Here is a 14,092-nt window from a genome sequence, read left to right on the forward strand (position 1 = left end):
ATCTGGATAACGCGGCGCCGGGACCTGGGAGTCACGCGCGGCCGCAGCTTTGGAAAGCCGGGACTCCCAGCTTTGCCCGGGCTGTGCCGGGGATCCACCGCGGAGCCAGACACGGCCCCGCGTCTTACCGGAGGCTGCGCACAGCGCCAGCCGGGGCAGACGCCGCAGAAGGACCCCGGGCCCTCGCAGGGCTGGATCCAGCCTCTTCCCAGCACCATTCCCCCTCCCGGGACAGCGGTTTCCCGAGGGCTCGTGTAGGAGAAGCTTCAGAAAACTGATGTCTGGAAGGGGCTGGAGGAAAGTCTAGACCTTGTGGGCTTGGTTTATAAAGCCCCAAATATGACATTTGCAGAAGAGAGATAAATATACACATCCAAGGACAAGTCTGGGATTACAGCGCCTTTGCTGCTGGGAGGAGAGGTCTGAATCCCGAATTTATTTCTTGTGGAGATGCAGTGAGGTGGGTTTTAAAGACATATTTAAAGGCAGGCCACATATATCATTAAGGATGTGGGATTTTAAGAGGCTTTATTATTAACTAACATTTATATTAGAGTAATGCCTAGGGAAGCCTAAACAGAATGAGGGTCCCCTTACGCTAGGGCTGAACAAACGCGCCGTGCCGTGCCGTGCCGTCCCCGCAAACCAGAGGGACTGAAGAGGCAAAGTGAGCCACAGACCAACAACGCGCCCGAGTTCAGGGCAAGTCCCCAGTAGCTGTCCCTAGGGAAACGTTGCCATGCCCTCATTGTTTCCTCTATTAATTCTTCTGCATTGATCACCCTGTGAAAGCATCAGCCCCTCTGTAGAGCTGTCCCCCTCCCGCCGAGCTGCCCCGTGGTGACACATGGCCCTGCGGTGCCGGTGCTGGGGGTCCCGGGCTGGGTCCCCCACGGCGGGATGCGGGGCTGTGGCCTTCTTAACCCTCGGTGTGACCGGCACTTGGCAGTGGGAGAGCCCTGCCGCCCGGGGGTACGAATGCTGCTGAAACATAAGGTTGCCGCTGTAGGCACCAGCTGCTCATCCCCTCCTTCTGATGAAAAAAACCCAGCAAAGCATGGAAACTACTGGCGGCCGTCCTGCAAAGATCTACCTCTGTGTCTGCATTGCAACGGGGGCTGAAACGGGAGCAGTTCCTACCCCGGCTGTTATTCTATCTGGCTGTGCTTCTGCATAAACCAAGACTTAGCATTAGCGTATTTTCTTTTTTCTTCAGTGACAGATCCAGCACATTTTGCAAGCTGTCTGCAGGAGCATTTTCTGTTTCTCAGATGAAGTACGATGGAGTGCAGCGTCCTCCCCGTGCTGCTACAGTGAGTCGGGCACAGGGCGAGGGGCGCGGAGCCACTGCTGCCCGTGCTGCAGGGTTTGCTCCTCCTCTCCAGAGTTCTCCCTAACGGTACCGAGTTCCCACAGCAGACAGCGTTTCTTATCTTCAGATAATACCCATAGAACATAAAGCTGTTTTCTACTGACTTCTCCATACCCTGTGATGCAGCATAACTTCTAGTTTTTGCGCCCTTGGCAGCTGACTGCGTGCTCTGTCTGTGGCGTTACCAGAAGGCGTGTGGCAGGCGAAGCTCCTTCCCTGCGCTCCCCAGATTCAGCTCTCTGCGGTGCTCATTCCACCGCCGGCGGTACTGAGCTGTGTGCCTCAGCAGGTTCCTTTTCTAGAAACTTTTCTGCTCTGTGACCCCCGTCCGGTGCCCGTGAAATGCCCAGCAAAGCCCTTCACGGGGGCTGGCAGTTGCGGTGAGAGCTGCCGGGGCGGCGCGGGGGGTGGTGTGCGGGAGAATGCTGCCGGTGGCGCGGCACGGCGCGGCACGGCTCGGCACAGCCGGGCTCCTCTGCCCGACCCTCCGCCGGGCACTCGGCAGTCCAGGCCCCGGCCCCAAACCTCCGCTTCTGGGAATTCTGCTCCTGCGGAGCGAGGTCCAAAGCAGAACAGCGCTGCGCACCGGGCGAAAGCTGTCTGCTGCCGCGAGCGGGGCTGGCGGCGCTCTGCCGTGGCAGGGTACGGCTGCGGCTTTGAGTTAATTACTTCCTTTGGAATGTCTGTGTGCGGGTTGTAGTGCTGGTAGGTGTACTGCGCTGTCGTGCGATTAATCAAGCGTCAGGCTGCTAACAGCCCTTGTATAGGCATCTCTTATGGACCGCTGTTTCCATTGCGATGGCTTTGCTCGTTGCAGTGGGTTCGGCCGAGCCTCCCCGTCCCCACTGCCGGCGCGGCGCGGCTGGGCCAGCCCTGCGTGGGGATGCTGCAGAGGGAGGCGATGTTTCTCCTAGTTTAAATGCAGGAAGAGATGCTCCGAGGCTTCAGACAGTAATGTAAAATAACAAATGAGTTTCCATGAGGGAGAAATAAAGCAAAACTAACCGGCTCGCAGGCGCAGCGCGGCTCAGCTCGCCCCGGCTGCTCCGCAGGCGGCAGCGCTGCAGGTCCCCCAGTCCGGGGCTGGATGTGGGGGTGCAACCTGCTCCTCGGTGGGGCGAATGTGGGGTGCCGGGGCCATGCGCCGGGCCAGCGGGCTGCCTGATGGCCAGTGAGCACAGCCCAAACCAAGAGCATTTCCAGATGTGTCCCAGATGCAAATCCAGGCTGGGTCCTTACTCCAGGGAGCACCCGTCAGCAGAGGATGAATGGTGCAAAACTCTGAAAGGTTGCCTCGGCTCTTAATTGCTGAAAACCACCTTTGGATAGAATATTTATAAGGCAAAATGTTAAGGAGTGCTCATCCCAGCTAGACGGTGCCCCAGCGCGGTGCTGCACCGGCCCGGGGGGGTTGGCAGGGCCCTTGGGTAAAGACCGGGGGCCCCCAGCACACGCTGCAGGATGTTTTCTCATCATAAGCCTCTCGATTAAAGAGGAGGAAAAATCATTGTGATTGCAATGTCCAGTCGTCAAATATGGTCAGCCTGGAAATCAATCCAATAAAAAAGGAAAGCAGGGTGCTGGGGGCAGGGGGGGCGGCAGGGGCAGGGAAAAGGTTTTGCTTGGAGACTTTAATTAAAACACCATAAGAGGTTTTCAGGACACACAGCAGCTCTTCCTACTTTGGTGAAGAGATAAAAGCATCTCAGTAAATGCTGACACACTCTGGAAATGTTTTGCTGCTCCCAGGGCAGTTGGGAGATGCTCTTTGCAGAGCCCTCCCCGGGGTGCGGAGGGGTCTGGGGCTGGTTCCGCTGGCGGTTGGGCACAGCTCTCCGGGAAGGCGAAGCCGCAGCATCCCTGTGACCCGCAGCATCCCTGTGACCCGCAGCATCCCTGTGACCTGCAGCCTCTGCTGGGAAAGAACAGTGGCAGTTGCGGGACACGGAGCCTGGCAGGCTGGGGGCATTCGGAACTGGAAAAATAGGGAGGAAAAAGCCAGACAGCCTGGCAGGGTTTCCAGATGCTCCTGTTTAAAGTGAGCTGGAGCCTGGTTCGGATTGCTGCGTGCTTAAGTGGGCAGCACCCTCGCTAGCTGGCAAAACCAAAGCGACGATTTAGTCCGTTACTCAGAAGAAGCCAACCAGGGTGTTCTCTGGAAAAAGCAATTGGTGAACACCAGAAACCTTAATGCGACTAAGTCTGTTTACTCATTAAGCTCAGCTCTGTTCCTCACTTAAGATTATACAGTCTGAGAGCTCTGGTGCTTAACTGGAGAAGCTGTTGATATATCAAATTACCTTTAGAAATATCACTGGAAAATACGAGCATGTTTTCTTGGCAGTACTTGAGCAAGGGTACTTGTCCACACTCGAACTGTCACTATCCAGCTACCAGAACTAGAAAAATGATGTTACATATTTCTAAAACCTCCTCCATATAAAGCAGGTTTACAGTGATTTAAAAGTTATAATAAATAGGGGGTTTTTATATGCCTGAGGTGTTTCATCCCTGACACATGGTGTGAAGGGAGGTGGTTGGGACACAGGAGGAATACAGCCTGGGAGCAATGGCAAGAATAGGTGCCATGCAGAAATATATTGCTCAAAACCTGACTAGGTTTAGATATCCAAATTAAAAACAAGCTGAAAAAGAGAAGAGATGATGTTCGCTATCCGAAATACCTAACATCAATATTCCTGGGCCCCATTCAGCCAGGCAACACTCTACAGAACAGAGAGAGAAACACTTTTTCCCCCCAGATTACTCAGTAACAACGTACGGATTTGAATAACCTGTAAATACTGCATCTGTCCTGCAGGTGCTTGCTTAAGCTGGAAAAATCCTCTGTTCTGGGTAAGCAGCTGGCAATTGCTGCGTGAAAGCAAACAGAACTCGCTCTGTTGTGCATCATTCAGAAAGAAATGACAAATCGGGAGCTGATAAATACACACACTAGCTGCCACACTTCAAACTCTGCCTCTTAAAGCTATGATTTTCATCTAGGTGTAGAAATAGTCTAATGAAGCATGCCAAATTTAGGACCAGGTTATTTTTAGCATCTCTCCTGAAGAGGGTTGGTTGTCCGCAGCGCAGCCGCTCGGCCGTGCAGGCGGCTCTTGCCTTTCAGCGGGTTTAATGGCAGAGCTCTTCCCCCCGCTTGAGTCCCTCCTGTTCTGGAGTCGAGGCCCTGCCATGAGAGTCTCCTCTGAGCAAAGCCAGGCGTCGCCTAATCTCTGTCTGAGACCAAATTATGCTCCATGAGTCAACTCTGCCGCCCCTGAGGCAAGTGGTGGACGGAGCATGCCCAAGTGTAGCTTGGAAAAAATGTATTTTGCCCACGTATAAGAAAGTTTCTTCAGGACGCAGTGCCCTCCCAAAGCACGAGGGACACGAGCTCTGCGACCACCACGTGCACGGCTCTGCTCTTGCTGAAACCCCAGGGAATGTTGTGCTCGGAGCAGAGGGAGGTCTTCCTTCAGCCGTCTGAGAAGAAACATGAATGTCGTAAAAGTGAGGCAGAAGGAGGTTGTGGGACCAGACCAAGATGTCCTCTGCAATATGATGCTGCTCCCTGCTGTTGCGTTAGGCATCCCACCGTTCCCTCCTGCTGGAAACGCCCACACCGCGGCCTGACTCGACCCGGGCAGGACGTGCTCCTTAGCCCGTGCCGCGACCTGTCGCTCTGGGAAGCCCCACGATGGTGCTGGGCACCCTCGCCCACAAGGGAGAACAAGTACTGCAGCAGAAGATGGTCTTGCACTCTGCATTGGCTTTGCTGCCCTTGAGCACGGGCCATGTACCGTTGCTCTGAAAAGTGTTATTTTTGGAGAAATGGCTTAGAAATTGCTGTGTTGGACACAATTGTGCTGTTATCTTTCCAGAGAAAGAAGTTTTTTCTTCTGTGAGCAAAACACATCTATTCAACAAACTGTGCAGGGTTGAAGCTGTAATAACAGACTAGTGGAAAAACATGTAATTTGCCTTCATCTAATCAAGAAACCAGGACAGAGTTAAAGCAATATATTTGTGTTACCCATTGCGAGTTGGGAAAAAAATGAGCTTATTCTGTATTGTTTTGGCCTGAAAATAGGATGTGGAACCCTTCTGCAAATACTTTATCATTAGCAATTAGCTTCTGCATCTAACTGTACTCGGGATAAGCTGAGGTTTGCGTGTAAGCTAAAGGTCTTGCATCTCATACTGTGCGCGATATCAGTCACGCCTTCTCGGAGAAAAGCTCTGGATTGAATTAGAAAAGAGGCAGAGAAGGGCAAAAACAGAGATAAGATTTATGGGAAGACTTCTGTATGAAGAATTCCTAACTAGATTATGACTGTTCAGCCGGAAAAGGAGATGCTGGGCAAGGGAGATATAATAGAAATGTGCAAGAAGCTTCAACGTTCACAAATTCCAATTCAGAAAACCTCTCCAGAAAACCACAACTTGGTATGGTCATCCCTAACCCTAGCTAATTCCACTACAAAGTATTCTAATTACAACAGGAAGAAACTTTCTGGAAGTTTGGGCTGGCCGAGGAGCTGATGCTTATGAGCTCGTTTTGCCTTTTGGAATAATTCGATTTCATGAATGCCTTTCACATCAACTGAAAGTAAACGGGAAGACTGCGGAAGAACTCTCTCTTCCCAGCTCTGTCACTGCGCAGAACAGCTTTCCTTTCGTTGGGACAACCTGCTTCTCGACTGTGGCTCAAATCACCTCTGGCAAACTTCTCTGTAAGTCTACTGTCCCTGCTGGCTAACAAGCCTGCTCAGGATATAATGGGATTTTTATATTTTTTTTTGTGTGTGGTCCCTTGGCAAAACGATCCATCCGAGTCCCAGAATTCCTCTAAGAGCCAACCCTGACGGATGAGCTCCAAGGCTGCATTTCCCGAGCAGATGCCAGCGGTTGCAAGGACGGCCTCGCGCGGGAGGACCCGGCACTGCTGTGAGCTCTCAAAGGGAGGGCTAATTCGGGCTGCTGCTGCCCGTGATGCTGTGTGAGCACCGCACAGTTCCCGGTCTTCCCCCTCCTTTCCACTTAGAGGGATGATTAGAAATCGTTAGCCGCCAGCCCACTGCTTGGTCAGCTCAGGGACAATTTGTCCTTCCCATTTCTTGTCCCGGTTTTCATTCTCCCCTCCTGACCGCAGAGGCACAGAAACCAATCAGGGTCCCGGGGCTTCGGCAAGCAATCGGCCGCCAGGAAAGCAATTTCCCAACACGCAGAGCGTAGGGTAATTCAAAGAAAGCGAGACCATGGGCTGTGTTGTTAGGTGAGGGTCATTTCCAAGTCTATTACTGTTTTCTACTTCTTTTGCACCCTGGTCTGGTGAGAGCGGTATTCTGGGCTTTGCAGAAAGAGCCCGGCACCGTAAATGAGGCGGCAAACCCACTCCTGCTTCTCAGCAAAGCGTTCAATCACTGTCGGAAAGTCATCCACTAAACCCGCAGCTCCGGCAGGGCTTTTTCCTGGTAAATTGCTAGAGAAGTTCAGGAGAGCAGAGTGACATTTCTTCCTGCTGCCTGTAATTAATGTTTTCGGTGCAGCGCGAAGCCCCCTGCCCGGGCCGGCGTGGCTGTCCTCGTCCCGCACGGCCGCAGAGCCGGCGGGAGGGAGCCCGGGGCCGGCTGCTGGGAAGCGAAGGCTGCGGGATGCACGGACGGCCCCGCGCTTCCCCAGCTGCTCCCCCAGCCCGTCCCCCCGCTCCCAGCGAAGGGCCAGTAAGTCTGTGGGAAGGGCCAGTGGATGAACAAATGCTCGTGCAGAGAAAGGAATGATCGGCAGAGGTTAGAAAGCCCGGGATGGTTCCTGGGCTGGGCGAGGACATCGTCTGTCAGGTTCATGGGGGATAGCACGTGCAGGGCAAACCTGGGGCAAAAAAGTCACTCCTGGAGACATAACGACCAGTCCGTTTGGCTGCAGAATTACACGAGTGCAGGCAGTGTCCCCAGGGGGTCTTCATATTTAAATATGTTCATATGTGTACGTATGATATGTATGTACGAAGATAAAGAGGCAAATTTTATTTCCTTTCAGTATAAAATATGTACCTTCAGTGGGCACTTCCATTTATCAGAAATATCAACAAAATTTCTTTTAGTTTTTTCATAGAAAGAATTAGTTATTAGATCAAAGTTGCATGAAGTATGCACAGAAAGCAGTCATTTGGTAACAACAAAGAATCAACTTCCCAAATGAGAAATCTCCCTCTTGTGTCATAAAAAAGACATTTCTGTATTACCTTTGGAGAAGTGATGGCCGTTAAATCTTACACGATGTAACATAAGCCTTTCTGAAGTGCTGAGAAAGCCGATTCAGATGGAGCTGGAGTGCCAAGGAATGAAAGGGGAACACTTAGCGATTGGAACTGCAAATTGCCTGATTGGAAAAAGGGTTTTCCAAACATCCTTTGAACTGGAGCTGCTTCTCAGCCGCTCTAATACTCTCGCTCCAGCACTTTGCATCCTTCGTTGGAAGGCGGAACACTCGGGAGACGCGAGCAGCGATGGCCTGGCTGCACAGGCAGGGAAACCTTGGCCGAGGGTCTTTTTCCCGCTGAGCCGCGCATCTTTTCCCGCAAGGTCGTACCGGAGGCTGGGAGCAGCAGCAAGATCTCCCGCGCAGGTTTTATAATGACGTTTGTGCTAACGAGAGGTGGCTGCAGCTGCAGCCCCTGTGGCCCAGGCAAGGGCCGGGCAGCGGCAGCAGCGCTGCGGCGCGGTGTGGAGCGTGCTCCCCGCGCCCCTGCAGTCCTGGCCTGACTGGGGACGGCCGGTCCCCGTGAACCGGGGATGCCGGGCTGGCAGCACCCCGGCTGAGACCTCCTCCGTCACGAGCCGCTGAGCAGCCGCCACACAACCAGGGACCCAGGGGGCAGACCCGGGGCTCCCGCGGCCCCTCGCCCCTCCCAGCTCAGAGGCCTTTCTGGTGCCGAGGAAGGGCTCGTGCCGGTAGCTCGGGTACCGCGGTGTTCCCAAGAGAGGGTATTTACTCAAGATAATGTTGAAAGGATTTTGCCTTTTTTGCACACTTACTTTGGAAGACTGAGGCTTTGTTTGCTTATGTACCCTATATTTTTATGAAATGCTTCATTCCTGTTTCCCTTAGGTATAATTGGATTTTTCTCAATAAGAAACAAAATAAAAAAGGAGTTTATAGCATCTCTTCAGCATTCACTTGCTTAAAAGCAAACAATGCCCCAACCCTTAAAATCAAGGGTGCATTTTTTAAAGCAAAGCAAGGCAGTAACTTCTACTTTAAAAAGCCCTACAAGTTTTATGAAGCTATTTTACATGGCTCCAGAGTTTCAGGAGAGAAGAAAAAAACACTCAGTCAAAAAGAGAATATATTTTTATAGCGGCAAAATTTCTAGAATGAGACTATAGATCTTCTGCTAATATGGGGAGCCTTCAGAAATACCCACCCACATGCCAGCACAAACAACACGCAGCTATAGAGATGGATGTCACAGTATTTAAAAAGAAAAAATATATAAATCCCAGGGAAGCAGAGCTGGCTCTTTTCCCAGATGGATTCTTGTTCCGACAGCGTCACAAACATGACAGATGTGCTTCTTTCTAATTGTTTGTATTTGCGGTTTAGCTCTCTCTCCTGTGATGCTTCGGGAGAAATCTCTCTCCTACCACTGTGTTCCCTCCTCTCGGGTGTTTGAAGCTGTTCTGGTTGTTGATGTTCTCCAGCGTGGCGGGAGCCAGCGCCATGCTGGCTGAGGGTGCTGTACCCCGGCCCATTCCCTCCTCTGGGCTCCCGGCAGAGCCGAGACCTCCCGCCCCCACCCCTCGGTCCCGCGGGACCCCCGGCCCAGCCAGCCCACAGCCCCCCCGCACACTCTTAAGAGCTGCTCGCTCTTATCTTGGGCTCGTGTCACACGCTATAAACAGACACGGGCAAAGCAGAACCACCTGCACATACTTGTGCTTATCCTGACGTACGGGCAGTGCTGTGGTGATTTGTATCTGCCCCCGGCCTGGCACTTCGCTGCTCTTTCCTCGCATCAGAAATCCCCACTGCACGCTCTCACGGACAGGTAGCTCATTTTTCTGCCCAGATCTGACACACCTGGCACTCAGCTGCACGCTAAAAATAATAAACAAAAGGAAGGTGGCCAAACAGCCCGGAGAGAGATGTCTTCCAGACCTGAAAAGCCGCCGCCTCCTCCTGTGCACTGATTTATGTCCCCCCAAATGCAGACCAGCGGGCAACGAAATATGTTTTTTCTGTAGGGGCATATGGGCTCTGCTAAGAAATGTTTTTTCTCTCATCTGTACTCATTTCCTGGCTTTCAAGGCTGCAGTTGTTCGCTTTGCCCTCCCTGAGCCCACCTAGGGCGTTTAGGACTCTCCGTTCGCTCTTCAGCTGCGCTGCGCCCGCCGAACGTCCTCGCCAAGGCCCAGAACAGAGGCGCTTTTGGTGCCAGATGTTCCCTGATGTAACTCGTGCATCTGTGCCCTTTGCATGCTCAATTCATCGCCAGTCAGTCATCAGCCGCATGCAAAGCTCTTTCCGCACAAAGGTCTCCTTTCTCCGGTGTTTCCAGGAGCGGGATGGGGCCGCGGCAGGAATGTTGGCAGCAGCGGCGATGAGCAGCGCGCAGACGCTGTCACGCAGTCTGTGCCCCCCCGGGAATACAAACCCTTCCTCGCTATTTTCGGATACAAACACGAGTACCGTTTCCGTTCCGTGCCGCGGGACTTCGGGGAACGGTTCCAGTGCGGCCGCTCTGGAGCGGTCGGAGCCGCCGCTCGGCCCCGCGGAGGCAGAGGCGCTCCCGCCGTGCAGCGACGGCGGCGGACACCGGGGGGAGCTGCAGCCCCGCGGACGAGGCAGCGGGGCCCGAACCCACGCGTGTCTCCCGGCCGGCGGCTCCCGGGCAGCCGCTGCCCCTCTCGCCCGCGCTGCGGAGCGCTGTGGGGCTGGCCCCGGCTTTGGGAAGCTTTGGAAGCGTTTGAAACCTGTTCTTAAAGCCGACGCAAAAGTGCAGGTGGTTGGGAAAGCCCACATCAGAATGGGTCTTTGTTGCGGTCATGTCTGAGCGTGAATGCTGATTTCCCCCCACGGCCGTAACCACTCCATATAGCTCTCAGTCTCTACCTGGTATTTTCCCTAAAGCCCGTTTTTTTTTCCAGGGAGATGAAACGCTGTGCCGGCTTCCAGGCTAGATCTCCCTGGCAGGCTCCGTGTCCCGTGCTTGCAGGATGTGGTGAGTTAAGTCAGCGTTTTTTTTGCCCGACTTCCTTCATTTGTGGCATCCCACCAGTCCCCTTCCCCTTTTCTCTAGCCGCAGACAGCCAGCCACCCTCCTGCAGGCCACACGTCTCCCTCTGCCAGTGGCCACCTCCTCCCCGAGGCTGCCTGGCCTCCTCGGAGCATCCACCTCCTCTGACACCCTCTCCAGCCCACCCTGGCTCTTCCAGGGCTTCCCCCAGCACCGCCACTTCTCTAGTTGGGGTCAAAAATGGTGCATAGAAAGCACAGAAAAGCCTGCGAGGAGGAACCTTGATACGAGCTGCTACTGTGATTCATGTATGTGATGCAAGGGCGTCTGCCCTAAAACCATGTTCCAAGAATAAAAGAAGAGACAACAGGTGAAAAGCAGAGAGCCAGGAGAAGCATAGGGTAAGAGAAAGGTAATCGCAATTAGAGGTCTTGACGTACCAGCTGACTGGCAGTACCACAGGGGCACGGCTCAGGAGAGGTAACTCATGTACTTTTTCCCCCCTGGGCTCTGAGATTGCTGGACCAGAAGCACAGTAAAAGTTCCAGTATTTATCAAGGCTGGGAAATAACACTCAGGCAACCCTGTCTAGACAAAACCATCTTCTGAACCTACTAGACAGGAGACTGCAATGGTTAGAGGTGAGGTTTATTGCTGGCATTGTCACTGTGTAAACTCCTGTCACTATGTGACACTTTTTTGCAGTGGATTTGGAAACTTCTGCTTCAGAAGCTGCTTGTTTTGTAGCCCATGTCACCACCGGACAGCACAGGCCCCGTGCTGCTGCAGCGTGTGAACCCAGCGCTCCCCCACAGCCAGGCTCCTAACAGTGGGAAAGGCCATTAAAAAACTGTTCCCAGCTCTTCAGAATTGAGCACATTAGCAACGCTGAGCACATCTTGTAGGAAGGTCAGAGACGGGACGATTTGCCATGTTCTCCACAGCAAGGGTCAGTGCTCGTTTCAGCTGCCGCGCTGGCTTAGCAGACTGCTGGGTAAGCAGCTCCGGCAGCGAAAAAACCTGCTGCCCTCAACAGTGTCAGCGGCCCTGCTCCGGCTGAGGCACCCATGGGCGACATTCCCTCCAGCAACAGCCTCACAGGTATTCCAGGCTCTTTCCACAGCTGACAACAGGTAAATAAATCCAAACACGCTGAGCTTTCCACAGCACCTCTGCGCAGGGCCTGCTTGTGCCGCCACAGCGCTTGTGGAAGTTGTGACACAGTCAGTAGTGTGCCCGCACGGACGGCCTGCCCAGGTGAGTCACGCTGCACAACAGAACGGGTTACAGTACTCCTTCGCAAATAAAACCTGAGTATTATGACACACCCTGAGGCAAACCATCAGTCTCGAGGGTGAGGCCAAGTTCAGGCCGGGGCGTCGTGTGGGGAGCAGGCCCGGGGAGGGCTGTGAGGGGAGACGGCCTGCGCCGGGCCGGGCGCTGTGAGGGGCGAAGGCCTGTCCCGGGCCGCCCCTCTCGCAGCTCTGCGGGGGCTCCCACTCGCCGACCTGCCCAGGGCGGCCGCCCGGACTCTGGGCGAGGGCCGACGCCCGCCGGAGGGGTGGTGGCACAAGGCCCCGCCCACCACTGAAGCGCCCGCGCCCTGCCCACCCGCGGCGGAAGTGACGCGCCAATCACAGCCACCCGCTCGCTCTGCCGCCGCCGCCGCGAACAAAAGGGATTTTCAGCCCCCGCCCCGCCCTCCTCGCCCCGGTTCCGCCGCCTGATTGGCTGTCGACGACGACGCCGGCCGGCCCACGCCCTCGTCCCGCCTCCCCCGCGGCGGATTGGGCCGCGGGCGCGCCCGGCGGCGTCTCTGATTGGCGGCCGCGCCGTCCCTCAGCAGGCGGGCGCGAAGGGGCGGGGCGGCTGGATGGGGAGCGGAGCGGCGCGGTAGTGGCGGCGGCGGCGCGGGCCAGGTCGGTGGTGGGGGCGCGGTCCCCGGTACGGCGGTTGGCGGGGCCTCGGTGTGTGTGGCAGGGCCCGGTCCAGCCTGGCGCTGCCGCTGCGGGTGGGCCGCGGCAGGTGCGGGGCGGCAGGGGCTGAGAGGGGCGGTGGCGGGGCCGGGCCGAGCCCTTCTGCGGGCGGGGGCGGCCGCGGGCGGAGACCGGGAGGGGGGCGCGGAGGCCGGGGGGGGCGTTACCGGGAGCTTCGGCGTCGCCGCGGCTGTTGCTGCCCGCGGCGTTGGGAACGCTCGTGTGGCAGGAGGGGCCGGGGCTCGGGCGCAGGTCGGTGGGTTGTGTCCCCCCCCCGGTCGGGGCCCTCCCCGTCCGCCGCCGCCTTCCCCGGGCACGGCGGGTCTGACGGGGCGCGGGGGTAACGCGGGGGTTGGTTTAATTTTCCTTCAAGGAGCGACAGTTGCCGCACGGTGATTGTTGAAGGACTTTGGCAACGTTTTGAACGCGAATTTTATGTATTTGCTCCATCCAAATACTTTGAGAAATAACGGGGTGGGAGGGTTTGGGCGTGGGGGTGTCCTCTCTCCCTTTAGTCCGGAGGTACCGGGGTGGGGGTTAAACACTGCTCGCTTTAACCTAATTCACTACAGTTCTGACGCAATGCCAGGCAGCACTGTGGATGCACAATTATAAAGTGTATGTTAGCTTTTTATTATATAAACATATCATGTAATTATTTTAACAACTCACACGTCACGCTACACATGCGGCAGCATTTTTAAAAACTTGTCTATCAGGAGTTTTCAAACTACTCATTTAGGTTCTCGTACAAATGCGATTACGCGACTGCTCATGCAGCCTCCTGGAAAATACCAGTTCCTCTTCAGGGACAGGAAAGAAAAAATGAAGCTGATTCAGGATTATAGACATAGAGGCATTGTTGAATTGGTGTAGCTGTAACCGTGGCTTATGCAAGGAAAGGAAATACCCTCCTTCACAGGGAAAAAGGAACGACAAGCTACGTTCTTCACAATTTTTATTAAAAAGTAGAAGAGTTTTGAGCCAGGTGCTTGCAGAGGATCTTGACACTTCCAGCTGACAACCTCCGTGTCTGCGCCTCGGGCTGCGCGCTCTGGCTGCTCGCTGGCTCCTGCCCGCTGCGTAGTGACTCAAACCTTCGCTGAAGTTGGTGGGTGAAGTTCTCTTGCGCTGGTGGTGTTGGTTAACTTGGTTCGTGCTTCTATGTACGTGAGCCCAAGCGAAATGTAACCTCTAATGGTTTCATAATCATTGTAGTGTGATTCAGCGCGCGGAGGAGCTGCCACGGTCTAGAAGCTTATCTCTTGTTCCTGAAGTGGCACATGCCAAAGATAACTTACTCTTGTTTATTAGCTTGCATGGGTGTATATACACTTAAACTGGTCTTGATATTTTCAGTTACATACTGGGAAATAACTTTCAAAAGAAGAATTTCAAAAGAATCTCTTTCAGGGGTAGGTATGGGTCTGCTGAGGAGACAGACTCTTTAACGGGCCACAGCATAGCTAAGAGGGAGTTTACCTTTAGGCAAGCAGCGCATAA

This window comes from Vanellus vanellus (genome assembly GCF_965231255.1).
Source record: "Vanellus vanellus genome assembly, chromosome: 23".
Lineage (NCBI taxonomy): Eukaryota > Metazoa > Chordata > Aves > Charadriiformes > Charadriidae > Vanellus > Vanellus vanellus.